The sequence below is a fragment of the Heptranchias perlo genome, chromosome 20 (assembly GCF_035084215.1).
Source record: "Heptranchias perlo isolate sHepPer1 chromosome 20, sHepPer1.hap1, whole genome shotgun sequence".
In the NCBI taxonomy this organism is placed as follows: domain Eukaryota; kingdom Metazoa; phylum Chordata; class Chondrichthyes; order Hexanchiformes; family Hexanchidae; genus Heptranchias; species Heptranchias perlo.
Window position 1 is genome coordinate 30115730 of NC_090344.1, and position 14087 is coordinate 30129816.

Below are 14087 nucleotides of genomic sequence, written 5' to 3' on the forward strand. Positions count from 1 at the left end.
TAGAGCTCCCTCGATGACAACAGAATATTTGAGACAACAATTTGTACATTCTGACAACCAATGTCCGGACAGGTATGCCCGCGGTTATCAAACACAACCTCGTCACCTCCACGCTGACAGATAAAAAGCGGCCACATTCTGCTTCAGTGAGATAAAATCCGAGAGCGGTTTTAAGGTCAATTGCAATTGCAAGTACAATGCATTCAGAGGACGTGAGATCATTGAGATACCTCCAAACACCCGACCAGTTTGAACAGCAGCTCAAGATAAAAAGTCGGGGGGAAAAAAATGAGGGCTCGTCCGGGATTTGAACCCGGGATCTCTCACATATTTCAAACAACAAACCCGAAGCGAGAATCATACCCCTAGACCAACGAGCCCGCTGGAAAAAAAGCACAACAAGCAGTAGTTTCTGAGTATCAGCGGCCACTTTCCCCAAATCTCCTTCAAAGCACTGGAAATAAAAATGTGTCCGGACATTAGTGACGAATCATAAAGCCAATTTCTTCACTGTTGAGTTTTGTTTAGGGCTCCTGACGCTGATAAAGATGATTGGGGACAGTTGATGAGTTAATGGTTGTCAGGGCGCAGATACTCCGGTGTGAGGGTGCAGATACTCCGGTGTAAAGGTGCAGATATTCCAGTGTGAGGGTGCAGATACTCCGGTGTGAGGGTGCAGATACTCTGCTGGAAAGGTGCAGATTCTCGGATTTAAAGGTGCAGTTACTCCGGTGTTAGGGTGCAGATATTCCGGTGTGAGGGTGCAAATACTCGGATTTAAGGGTGCAGATACTCGGATGTGAGGATTTGTTGCCGCGACTGAAATGCGGCTTAGAACTGTTGTTATCATACAAGGCAGCGCTGCAGGATCCTTTCATGATCTCTCACAAATCAACTGAAACCCATCCGAACGTGCATACAATTTTGCGTTTCCAAAATAAAAGGGAGTGACATTCATTGTGGAAACAGTCTGGCGACACTCACTGCAGAAATATCCATGTCAGAGTGAAGCGGCTCTCCTGCTACTTTCGGACCTTGTGTGTCAAGAATAATTCAGATTTCCCCGAAGCCAATCACAGGTGAAATGGTGGAAGATCGGCCGTGGTCAGCTGGCTATCGAAACCGGGCATTTGTTTTGCAGCCAAAACAACCATCAGAAACCAGGAAATGCGAGACCATGAAGAAAAAAGTCTCCCTACCGTCCCTGGGTGGGCACGAACCACCAACTTTTCGGTTAACAACCGAACGCGCTAACCGATTGCACCATAGAGACAGCACACGTTTGTAATTGAACCACTGATTCAACGAGCTAAAAATTCAGGTTGATATAACCTCTCTCTATTATCAGTTTACTTTTCCAAAATAAAGTGTGTGAAGTTTGCACGAGTGAAAATCTGTGCTCTATTATTCCTGAACATTAAACTCACCTTGCCATTAAACACCTGTATGTTGGAAGACTCAGTCCCCTCGTGGTCGAGAGGATTGATTTATCGAGCTGTGATTCGCCATTCTCTATTCCAGTAATATTCAGGTTTGCTGAAAATGAGATGAGATGAAATGAGCAGGTCCGACGAGCAGGTCTGTGACACGACTCGGTGTTTACAAAGATGTCTCTTGCACTTACAGTGAAGCGGACGGCAGTTTTCACTCTTAAACCACGAACCATGATGTTCAGAAAAAGTGTGGCCGAGAAATGCTCGATTTCAGCGCGGTGACACTGGGTCAGAGTAAAGTTCCGTTCATGCGATTGCCGAGTGGCGGGAAGGTGGATTTGGAACTCCTGTGCGGCTGCGCTGCGAGTTGTCCAGATCTGCTTGGAGCGATATTCACTTCAATTCAACACTGACAGGGACAATTTGATTCCAAGATTCTTTTTCTCTGCTGCTTGGTGAGATTTCAAAAGTTGGAAACGAACCATACCGACCCAAACTCGTCACTTACACTCTGACAGATGTAACGCGGTCACACTCTTCACTTCAGTGAGATGAAAGCCGGGAGCGATTTCACGGTCGAATGCAATGGCGAACAAAACTCATTCCAAGAAAGTGCAGGTCATTGAGGTGCCTTTAAATTCCTAACTGTTTGCACTGAACTTCTTCCCAAAGCGTTTAAGATTCACGTGGAGCGATTTGGGGACTTATTTTCCATCTTTGCAAAAGTTTCAACCGCAGGTGAAAATCAAAAGTCGAGGGCGGAATGAGACGCCTTCCTGAAATTTGAGAACCAGGGAAGCAGACTTTAGAGCAAGGTTCTGTTTATTGAGAAAAAGCAGATGAAATATTCATTCCGGAACGATCCAGAATCCGATCAGCTCGAAAAGTAACGGTTACCCCGTGATTTGAACACGCAGCCTTCTGGTGACGCAATAAGTCATGAAGATTGAAGCAGGAAGTTGAAAAGTGGGAATTGATAGATTCAGTGAGTGGGCAAAACTGCGGAAAATATAGTTCAATGGGAGGTGAGCGAGATCATCCAATTTAAATCTAAGAAAGATAAATCAGAATGTTTTCTAAATGGTGAGAAACTAGGAACTGTGGAGGAGCAGAGAGATTTAGGAGTCCAAGTGCAGAAAGCGCGACCAACTAGCGTACAGGTACAGAAATTAATTCAAATGTCTAATTGACCGTCAGTACGGCCGGTTAACTCAGTTGCTTAGAGTGTGTTATAACGCCTTAATCACGGATTCGATTCTTATAATTTACTTTATTTATTTTGGCTTTTTATAACTTTTAAAATCGAAGCTTACAAAAAAATATATAAAGACAGATTCGAGGGGACAGTTTTTTGAATAACATCCATTCTCACTTTGCCACTGGACCGGAGAAACGCGTCTTTCTTTTTATTCAGGTTTTTTTTAGCAACTGACCCTTTGGTGCAATGGCGAGTGTGTTGGACTTCTCCTTGTTTTGTTTGATAAGCCATTCAAAGGCTGTGGATTCGAGTTGCAACGGCGTTGGATTTTAGTTCGGGAGCTGGGAAGTGAAATTTTGCAGCAAAACCGCAACAGGATCACTAATGTCCGTCAAGGATGTGAAACTGCCCCCGACACTTCATCTTACACAAGTGGCTCCAGTCACACCCGAATTCATGATTCTTAAACCACTCTGAGCAGGATTGGCGAAACACTCTCAAGAAGGAGACTCAACATCTGCTCAGACCGAAAGTCAATCTGCTCGACTTCCGGCTCTTCAGACTGCATGTTCCTTCAGATCGGTTTCCAACTGGACACATGCATCCTGCTGCCGTGGCAGCATTGATGCTTCAGGGGTAGAATTCTTGCTTGCAGTCATTCTATTCCTGTAAAACTAGCTCCTGAAGTGCAGGATGGAAAGTATCCTGGCTGAGCGGCCTCTGGCGCTGGTTTAAAGCTCCAGTTAAATCCCACGATTTGAAGATGGATCAAAGTCATAGTTTGTGTCTCTAAAACCGCAGCCTCCCTCCTGTAAACTAGTAATACTCAACATCTCATCTGCTCTTGCAACCGCATAGTCCGGAGGAACCACATGTCAATTCAGATAATTAAATGCATTTTGGAACATATCAATTGTTCCTTCAACTCCGGTCGAAATGTTCACAAACAAAAGGTTTGTTTGATCTTGCTGAGATTCGAATTAAAAACCCCGGCATTTCCTGAGCCTGTAACTCAAATAAGGACCGATTGCGCCGCTGGAGCCCGGTCACTCTGATCACCTGTCCCACTCTGCTGGAAAGAAACTGAAGGTGAGATGTCCTTACCTGTGGAAACGTGTCCTGTCCCAGTGATGAAAGTAATATCTGCACTTTCACTTTCAGCTTCTTTCACATCCTCTGCTCCATCGCACGACAATCGGGTTTTCTGTGAACAGGTCAAAATGGATATTTGCAGAAATTCTGTCAGTGGTAAAATTCGAATCGAGAAACGCCCCAGACATTGAAACCAGCGATTAAAACGATCAGATCACACTTGCACAAAACAAGACCTGTCTTTAAATGTCTGTTTAATGATCAAATAAATTAATTGAAGCTAATTGACCGTATTTTCCGGGTGATGGGTTGTTCCCCTTACAGCAGAGAAGTTTCAGAGGAGATTTGGTGGAAGTGTTCAAAGTCATGAAGGGTTTCGATAAAGTAAATCAAGAGAAGTTGTTTTAATTGGTGAAATGGTCGGAAACCACAGGACACAAATTTGAGGTGATTGCAAAAGAACCAAAGGCGATATGAGGAAACACTTAATTACGCAGCGAGTAGTTCTGATCTGGAATGCGCTGCTTGAAAGGGTGGTGGAATCAGATTCAATCGTGACTTTAAAAAAGGAATTTGAAGGGGAAAAATGCAGAGCACCGGGAAAGGGCCGGGGAATGGGACTAATTGGATTGCTCTTACAAAAAGCAGGCACTGGCTCAATGAGCCGAATAGACTCCTTCTGTGCTGTAACCATTCTATGATTCGATGGACAGAAGCGGTCTGAATGAATGGGCGATCGGTTGTGGGTCGCAGGGATATTTTAACTGGTTGTCCGGTTGTGTTACTGACGGCTCCTTGTTCTCGGATTATGGTTTTCATTTTGGGCGTTTCACTGATTGATATGTGAGAGGTCCCCAGTTCAAATCCCAGAATCCTGCTGTTTCACTATTTCCAGTGAAGATTCACTAATTTCTTTCTCACATCTTTTCAGCGTTGCAGAAAGCAGGATTGATTTAATTCTCGAGCATGTTTGAGGTCCAGAGGCCAGAATGCAGCCGGTTTATCGACGCAAAACACACGGAGAGAGTAAAATATCTCACGCCGGTGTGCAGATTGAAACTGAAGGTGAATTTATCCCAATTCAGGCGATCTCAGAGGTGCAGAATAAAAATGCGCCTTAATTTGTCGGGAATACGAACCCTGTTCCCTCGCGTGGTAAGTGCAAATTGTACCAGTGAAACAGCAACGTTTTCATGGCATCGGGCTCTCTGTGTCCATTTGGAAACCTGTTTGAAACAACATATAATTTCACAAACCTCCTCTGAGTACCTTGCACATTCTGATTTACAGCCGTGCATTACCAGCACTCGCTGTATGTGATGGCCGAGTGGTTCAGGCGTTAGATCTAAAACTCGACAGGGTCTTTCGGTGAAACATTGGAATGCTGCTCGCGGCGCTATTGTTTACAGTTTTGTTCAATGCTCAAATAAGTATGAACTGGAGATAACGGGCCTCATTTCCTTCTCTCAGATAGATCCTCCACCGCGGCAGAGCCTTTTAATTGGGAGCCCAATGGTCATGCAAAATGTCAAGGTGCGTGAAGGAAACTTCACAATAATCCACGACTGGAGTATTGTGTCTTGTTCTGGGCACCGCACTTTAAGAAGGATGTGAAGGCCTGAGAGAGGATGCAGAAAAGATTTACTGGAATGGTTCCAGGGATGAGGGACTTCAGTTACGTGGATAGACTGGAGAAGCTGGGGTTGTTCACCTTAGGGCAGGAAGGTTGAGAGGAGATTTGCTAGAAGTGTTCAAAATCGTGACGGGTTTAGATAAAGTAAATAAAGAGAAACTGCTCCCGTTGGCGGAAGGGTCGAGAACCAGAAGACACAGATTTACGGTGGTTGACAAAAGAACCAAAGGCGATATGAGGAAAAACGTTTTAAATCGGCGAGTAGTTATAATCTGGAATAGATCTCCTGAAAGGGTGGTGGAAGCAGATTTAATCGTGACTTTCGAAAAGGAATTAGATTAATATTTGAAGGAAAATATTTGCGGGTCTACAGGGAAAGAACGGGGGAATGGGACGAACTGGATTGCTCTTGAAGAGAGCCGGGGCAAGCTCAATGGGCCGAATGGCCTCTTTCTGTGCAGTAACGATTCTATGAGTGTATGATTCCATCTTTCTCAAGCTTCATTTCAAATTCTGCTAAATTGATATTCAGGCTTTTTTTTCTTTACTTTTATCTCTCTATCTCTCCCTGTCTCTGTCACTCTCTGTTTTCCCCTGATGGACTTCTCAAGCTTCCTTGAACGGCCAAAGCTCTTCGAACCTGCGACACCAGCAGAGAACGGTAAAGATCGAAAGACTGAGACGGGAGGAAAAGTAAAGGACCAATCCAGATGATGAATTCTGAGCCAATGTCCACATATCGATGTCGCTTCGTCCTCATAGTGAAATCATCAGTACTTTTAGCCCAGTATAAAAACAAAATCTTGTATTTATAAAGCGCTTTTCACGACATCAAGACCTCCCAAAGCGCTTTACAGCCAATTAAGTATTTTTGAAGTGTAGTCAATGTTATACTTGTGGTGGAGTGGATAATCTGCGGATGCCGAGACAGACAACAATGTAGCTTTAGAGCAATTAATTCTGCAAAGTCTCACTTGATATTACAACTCGCACATTCGAAACGAATGTGGTAAAGAGATGCTAATATTGTTGAAATGAAATAGTTAATGTACGTCTTCACATTGCCGTACATCGGAATAGAAAAAGTGATAGGATGTACAGAATGGTGGCCGATCGGCTGTGGGTGGCACAGAATTCTGCATTGGTTGCACCCCTCTGTTATCAGTGGCTCGTTGGTCTTCGGGTATGATATCTCGCTTTGGGGATTTGCTGATTGTTATGTGAGAGATCCCGGACGAGCCCTGCGGTGTTACAATTTTTAGTTCAAAATCACTAATTGGCTTCTCACGTCTTGTCAGCGGTGTAGTCGGCAGGATTGTCTTAATTCCAGTGCATGGAGGACAGAATGCAGAGGTTCTGTCGACGACAACACACATGGAGAAACGAAAATATCACAAGATGGTGTTCAGATTGAAGCTGAATGTCAACGTATCCGAATTCACGTGAACTCATGAATGGAGAATGAAAAATGCTCCTCTGTTGGGTGGTGATCGAACCCGCGCCTCCCGCGCAGAAAGCAAGAATTTTATCACTGAAATAACAAAGTCCGCACAGCAGCCGGCGGCATGCGCTCAGTTCGAAACCTCTCTAAAAGAACATACAGTCTCAGAGTTCTCCTGTCATAACCTTCTTCATTCTCTTCTGCAGCCGTGTCGGATTTGTCGCTTGCAGCTGCGATGTCCCAATGATTAAGGCGTTAGACTTGCAATGTGATTTTCCAACCCAGCTTCGACGCAACACACGTGGAGAATGGAAAATGTCTCAAATGGTGCGCAGATTGAAGCTGAGGGCGAATGTCGCACAATTCAAGCGATCGTATGAATGGAGAATGAAAATAATCCGAAACGAACCGGAAATCGAACCCCGGTTTCTCACGTGATAAAGGAGAATTCTCTCACCGAGACAGCAAAGTCAGCACCTTAACAAGCTATAAGTTTCCAGTTGGAAACCTGTCTGAGAGAACAAAGTGTCACAGATCTCGTGTGATAACCCTACGCATTCTGATTTATAGCTGTGCATCATCGATGTTTGCAGCTGCGATGGCCGAGTGGTTAAGGCGTTGGACTTGAAATCCAATGGGGTTTCCCTGCACAGGTTCGAATCCTGTTCGCAGCGCTACTTTGTAAAGTTTGTTCAGTGTTCAAATTAATATGAACTTGAACGAACGGACCTTGTTCGCTCCCTCAGAGAGATGCTCCATCGCCAACGACGCTTTTAACTCGGAGCCCAATGATCTCTCGCAAAATTGCAAGACACGTGAAGGAATCTCTCCCAAGCTCCATTCTAAGTTCTGCTCGTTCGCAGAACTTGACATTTATACAATTTATTTCTATGTTTTAATCTCTCCCTATCTCTGTCTCTTGACTTTGCCTGTTTTCTCCTGATGGACTTCTCAGGCATCGTGAACAGCGAAGAATGATGGAACCTGCAACACCAGCAGAGAAGGGTAAAGATGGAAAGACTGAGACGGTAGGAAAAGAAATGGTGCAACCCAGCTGATGAATTCGTAGTTAATGTCCACACATTTATGTTTCTTCCCCTCACAATGAAAAAATCAGCAATTTGAGTACAGTACACTTATGGTAGAGTGTATAATATGCGGATGTTGAGACCGACAATCGAACCTTTGCCGTGATGATGAAAGCGCCGAATCCTAAACACTAAACCCCAAGGAAACACTGAAAATTCTTTGCTGCGAACAAGCAGAGCAACGCAGCCTTTCCGACTTGGCCCTTTGTAACACAGGTCATTTTCCTGCCAGACAAACTGCTCGCACAAAATGGCATTTTCTGTTCGAAGTAATATCGCGACAGAGGTGATTTTCAGGCAATGACATCACCAAGTGCAAGTAGGCATGTACATGAAATGGAAAGTGAGGTAAAATACGACCACAAGCTGCTGATGGACATGTTTCCGTTTCCAAAATTCACGCACTGAATACAGCTCCTTGGAAAACTGCAAGGCCACGCAGGTCCATCATGAATCGTTTGAAGCAACTGGCAGTTTAAAGTGGCATCTCCTGCTGCTTCTGTGGGGAGTGAGAGAGAGGCACTGTCGGTATTTGCGTGCAGTTTGATTTTGCACAGAACTGCACAGAGAAACAGCAAATATACCGGGGCTGTGAGATGTTCTATATTATTGATATTTCACCACAGGAATATCCGCCGTCAGGAGCTGAAAAGAAGGAGAGATAAGAGGCCTGAGAATAAACACAGAGCTGAATGAATCATGAAAGAGCGAAAGAAAAAATAATGTCATCAGTTCCACTTTGTCTCGTGCGCAATTTTGGGAGCTCCCCAATGGCCTGGTGGTGAGAATTCGGTACTCTCACCGCCGCGAGGTTCGATTCTCAGTCAGGGAATTAACATTAAAAAGAGTTATGAACTTATTAAATTAATTACATGAAGCTAATTAAATCCTGTTCGTAGTTGAATCCCTGTTTTAATCACCATGAATCAATCGATAACTTTCTACTTCAGACTGAAGGCGATGTTGACGTGGTTACCGAGAGACAGTCAAAACTTTAATAAGATTGTTATGCTTTGAATGTGATGAATTTTTTTTCATTTTATAGACTGCATCTTAAGAGTGGGATTAAAAACGCAGTGGAGTCGTTGTTAAATTTAACATTAACTGGCAATTGTCGCTGTTTATCACAGGAGCGCCCGAACTGGTTCTCCGATCAAGATGAAAGTAACGCAACGAGGAACATCTGATACAACACGAAAGGCATCGGGCTATGACAAAAATCCCCACCGTTTTGCTTTTCCAAAATAAAGGGTGTGAAATTTATTCTCTGAACATAGGAACAGTCTGGTCTCACTCACGACAGAAATCTCCATGTCACAGCGAACCAGCTCTCCTGCTGCGAATGCGGCCTCCCTTCGGGCCTTTCGGGGGCTTGTCTGTCAAGGAGAATTGTAATTACCGTGAAGCCAATGTTCCATTCCTTTATATGATTCATGTGCCTGATTCCCGACCGCAGGGTAAATGGTAGAATATCAGTCCTGCTCAGCTGGCAATGATTCCGGTACATTTTCTTGATTCCAAAACATGCGTTGAAACCCTGGAACTTTGAGGCGATGAATCCTGAGGATAAAATAAAATAAGGGCTCGAACCATCAAACTTTCACGCTAACGGATAACACCGCCGAGAACAGGTGAAGAGATCACCTGCTAAACCAATAATTCACTGGGCTAAACTTTGAGTTTGTCGCGACCAATATAACAACTGTCTACAGTCAGTGAAAAATGAATGGTTGAAACTTGCAGCAGTGAAAATCCAACAAGCCGGTCTTCACTCTTAAACCAGCAACTATGAAGAAAAACACGCCGCACAAATACTCGATTTCAGCGCGGTGACACTGGGCCAGAGTAAAGCTCAGTTAATATGATTGCCGAGTGGCTGGAGGGTGGATTTGGAACTTCTTACCGATTGCACCACGCATTTTTCAGATCTGCTTGGAGCACCAATCCCTTCAGTTCATCACCAACAGGGACAATTCGATTCTCGGTTTCTTTTCCCTGACGATTGATGAAATTTTGCAAATTGCAAGCGATCAATATCAAAGCTCAACACGCGACCGACATGCTCACAGATACAAAGCGGCCACACTCTGCTTCAGTGAGATGAACGTCAAGGGCGATTTCATGGTCGAAAGTAATGGCTAACAAAATTCATTCAACGAAAGTTCAGGTCGTTGAGGTGCCTTTAAAGTCCTGATTGTTTCCATTGAACTTCTTCCCAAAGCGTTTGAGATTCATGTGGGACGATTTGGGGACGTTATTTCCTTTTATGCAAAAGTTTCAACTGAAGTTCAAGATCACAATTCCTGGGACCACACTTGTTCACAATTTATTGGTGCTGGGACCACTGCTGTTCACAATTTATCGGTGCTGGGACCACTGTGCACAATTTATCGGTGCTGGGACCACTGCTGTTCACAATTTATCGGTGCTGGGACCACTGTTGTTCAAAATTTACATTCATGATTTGGACACGGGAATCGGAAGTACAATTTCAAAATTTAGGGACGACACCTAATAGCGAGCTGTAGTTAATACAAAGGAAAAATGCGAAAAATAAAGGAAGACATTAGTAAAATTGCAGAAAGTGAGTCTAAATGGCAAATTAATTACAATATTTGATGTGTGTTCCCTTGCCTTTTTGCCCCCCCCCCCCCCCGACTAAATGCATTACCTCACACTTCTTCAGATTGAATTGCATTTGCCACTTTTCTATCCACCTGTCCGCTCTATGGATATCTTCCTGCAGTCTACAGCTTTCCTCCTCACTATCAACCACAGGACCAATTTTTGTATCATCTGCAAATTTCTTAATCATGCCCCCTACATTTAAGTCTAAATCGATGATCTGTACCATGAAATGCAGGGACCTAGTACGAAGCCGCATGGAACCCCACTCGAAACAGCCTTCCAGTCTCAAAAGCACCCGTCGACCACAACCGCTTGCTTCCTGCCACTCAGCCAATTTTGGATTCAACTTGCCAATGTCCCTTGGATCCGATGGGCTTTTACATTTTTGACCAATCTGCCATGTCGGACTTTGCCAAAAGCCTCGCTAAAATCCATGTAGACTACATCAATCGCGCTACCCTCATCGATCCTCCTTGATAATTCCTCAAATAATTCAATTCAAACGACCTTCCCTTCACAAATCCACGCTGACTGTCCTTGATTAATCCGTGCCTTTCTAAATGACGATTCATTCTTTCCGTCAGAATTGTGCTCAATAATTTACCCACCATCGAGTTTAGGTTGACTGGCCTGTATTTACTCGATCTATCCCTTTTTCCCTTTTTAAACAATGGTACAACGTTAGCAATCCTCAAATCCTCCAGCACGACAACTTTTGCCAGGGTGGATTGGAAAATGATGGTAAGAGCCTCCGCTATTTCCTTCCTTGCTTCTGTTACCATCCTGGGATATATTTCATCTGGGCCTGGAGATTCAGGTGGAGCGATTTGAGGACTTATTTTTCCTGTTTGCAAATGTTTGTACCGCAGGTCAAGATCACAAGTCGAGGTCCAAATTTGGACGAGTTCCGACTTTGAACCTCAAATCGTGAATTATACCCCGACCCCAACGAGCCCAGAAACAAGAACGTGTCCTTAAATTAACGTGTGGCAGGTACATTCTATGAGAGGTCTGTCTGGAGAATGAAAGGGCGTTTTTGAACAGTCATCTTGCTATCCGTTTCCTCCTGAAACCTGAAAAAAGACAAACACCACAGTGTTATTTTGTCGCTTCATTCCACAAATTAGGTAAAATAATAAGCTGCACAAGGCACTGCTGGGAGTTGAACCCAGGATTTCCTGTTCACTGGACAGATGCTTTAACCAGCTAAGCCACAGCGCCAAGCGATGATGCAGCAACCCCACCTCCTCTCACTAATATCTATCAGCGACACTTCACTCTTGGGGGTTCAGGCCGTTTTATCTTTGTCTGTTTCGCTTGTCCGTTCACCTGTGCATTCCGACACTGACTGGATTTCTCGCTGTGTTTAACTTTGTGTATCCATCAGTGCGTTGATACACGGATGATTATGTGTGATTGTATTTGTTACATTACATAAATTAGGACTTCAGACAATTCTCGCTCTGACATTGGAGAACTATTGAGCCGAACTTTACAGCGGAGTGTTGTTTATTGTGGTGCTGAAACTAAAACATCGCAAGAGAAGCAAAAAGGGAAAAGGAGAAAAACTTGTGAGGGAAAATGAGGACAACTCTCAACGTTTTTACAAGTATATTAAGAGAGAGAAAGGAGGCTTAGAGTAACTTGGGCCGCTTAAAAACAGATGGAGGTGATATTGTAATTGAAAATCAGGAAATGGCAGTTGCTCAATTTTTACTTTGCATCAGTTGTCACAGAAATGGATGAGGATAACATCCCAGAGACACGAGGAAAACTGTTAATAAATCACGGGGATTCGTATAAGTAAAATAACGGCAATGGAGAAAATAATTAGGCTGAAGATAGACAAATCTCCAGGACCTGATGTTTACCATCCCAGGGATTAAAAGGAACAGGTGAGGAAATTGTGCATGCTTTCGTCATGATTGATCAAAACTCTCTTGATTCGGGAATTGTTATTTAACGAAGAGCATCTGGATTGGAGGCTTCTGTTTGAGAAAGATCTCGAAGTGATAATTGAGAGACCGAAAATGAAGCTGTTTGGCAGGAGCGCTGATGCTGTCGGTTGTTCGCTGCTCTCGTTTTGCACAATTGTTAAGCGTGCGTTACTTATTTATAGCAGTATGGGCTCCAGAAATGACCAGGTTGTGAGTTCGAGCGTCTTCTAAAACAATCAAACCTTTTGCTCCGAACATTTTGACCGGAGTTCAAGGTACAACTGGTATGTTCCATAACGCATCTACTTCTTAGTTTTCCCATGTGGGCACTTGGGTTCCTCTGGTCTACCGTCTTGCAATAGGAGGTGCCAGTTTATTTGTTCATAGGGAGAGAGGGGGCTTTTAGCGGCAGCTCATATGGCAAAGGGGCCGTTACGAGATCTTTAAATCTAAAGAACCAAACAAGCAATTCTTCTTTTCGTTAAGCCGATATTCATCGGTTGGAAGTGTCGTGTGGGGAAAATTTGGAAGGGAAATATTCTGCCTGGTGTCATTGTGTAACGGGAGAAATTATTCAGCTTACAGATGTTAATACGCTGAAAGGTCGAGAGGCCTCTTCCAGCTCCCGTGTGGGACAAGTTCAGCTTTTGAGCCGCTGGGTAAAGTGTGATTTTAATTGCTGCGAACGAATGACAAGACATTTGGCACAAACAAGAAGAATTATAAACTCACGAGTTCACTGCCCATGTTTCTTACATCATGTTCAACAGGAACAAGGATTCTCCTCAACACAACACTGAGAATTGTATCAAACGGACCTCACTCTTGCTCGACGGCTGCAGGGATAATTCAGAGGCCTCCCATGAATACGTACGATGGGAGCTTTTGTAGGAGCTCAGTCGGTAGAGTATCAGACTAAAGTGGGTAGTGAGATGATGGTTCAGCGTTTAACTCCCTATCCAGGTTCCAAATTGCTGAACAGCTGGCAAGCTGTATCTTTGCAGCGGGACCTGCGATGTGTTGTCAAAGCTTCGGTAGTATCTTGTATCCCAGGGATGGGCAGTAATGCGCTGTCTGAGGCGGTTCCCGATCAGGAATTCAACTTTTACAAAATACTTTACTGTATTAGTTCACTGTATTAACTTGTCAAAACTGATTAAACACTGTAAAAAAGACGAATACTTGTTCAAATCGTCATTAATCAACCAGTAACTTTCTGTTTCCGGCTGAAAGAAATGCTAACTTTTTTATGCGCTCATTCACCAGGCCGAAATTAGGGAGTTCAGAGGGGAAGTGAAAAAGGAAATGAGAAGCAAAGAGAAATATGACTATAGACTGACGGCCAACATAAAAGGGAATCCAAAAGTTTTCGACAGGCATGTAAACATTCAACGGGTAGTAAGGAGAGGGGAGAGGCCGAGTAGGCCCGATAAAGGAGATCTACTCATGGAGGCAGAGGGGATGGCCCAGGTACCAAATGAGTACTTTGCATCTGTCTTTACCAAGAAGATGCTGCCAGAGCCTCAGCAAAAGAAGGTATAGTTAAGATACTGGATGGTCTAAAAATTGAAAAAGAAGAGGCACTTGAACGGCTGGCTGTACTTGAAGTGGATAAACCACCAGGTCCGGATGGGATG

General features: G+C 43.9%; 3 non-coding genes across 3 annotated transcripts; 1 reads left to right on the forward strand and 2 right to left on the reverse strand.

Moving 5' to 3' along the window:
• Positions 1–292: 292 nt before the first annotated feature.
• On the reverse strand, positions 293–380 carry trnap-cgg (transfer RNA proline (anticodon CGG)). The gene is given in 2 exon segments: positions 293–328; positions 345–380. It is a non-coding gene; the product is annotated as a tRNA-Pro (tRNA).
• A 7009-nt stretch (positions 381–7389) lies between these two features.
• trnas-uga (transfer RNA serine (anticodon UGA)) lies at positions 7390–7471 on the forward strand. The gene has a single exon. It is a non-coding gene; the product is annotated as a tRNA-Ser (tRNA).
• A 4189-nt stretch (positions 7472–11660) lies between these two features.
• On the reverse strand, positions 11661–11734 carry trnat-agu (transfer RNA threonine (anticodon AGU)). The gene has a single exon. It is a non-coding gene; the product is annotated as a tRNA-Thr (tRNA).
• Positions 11735–14087: the final 2353 nt, after the last annotated feature.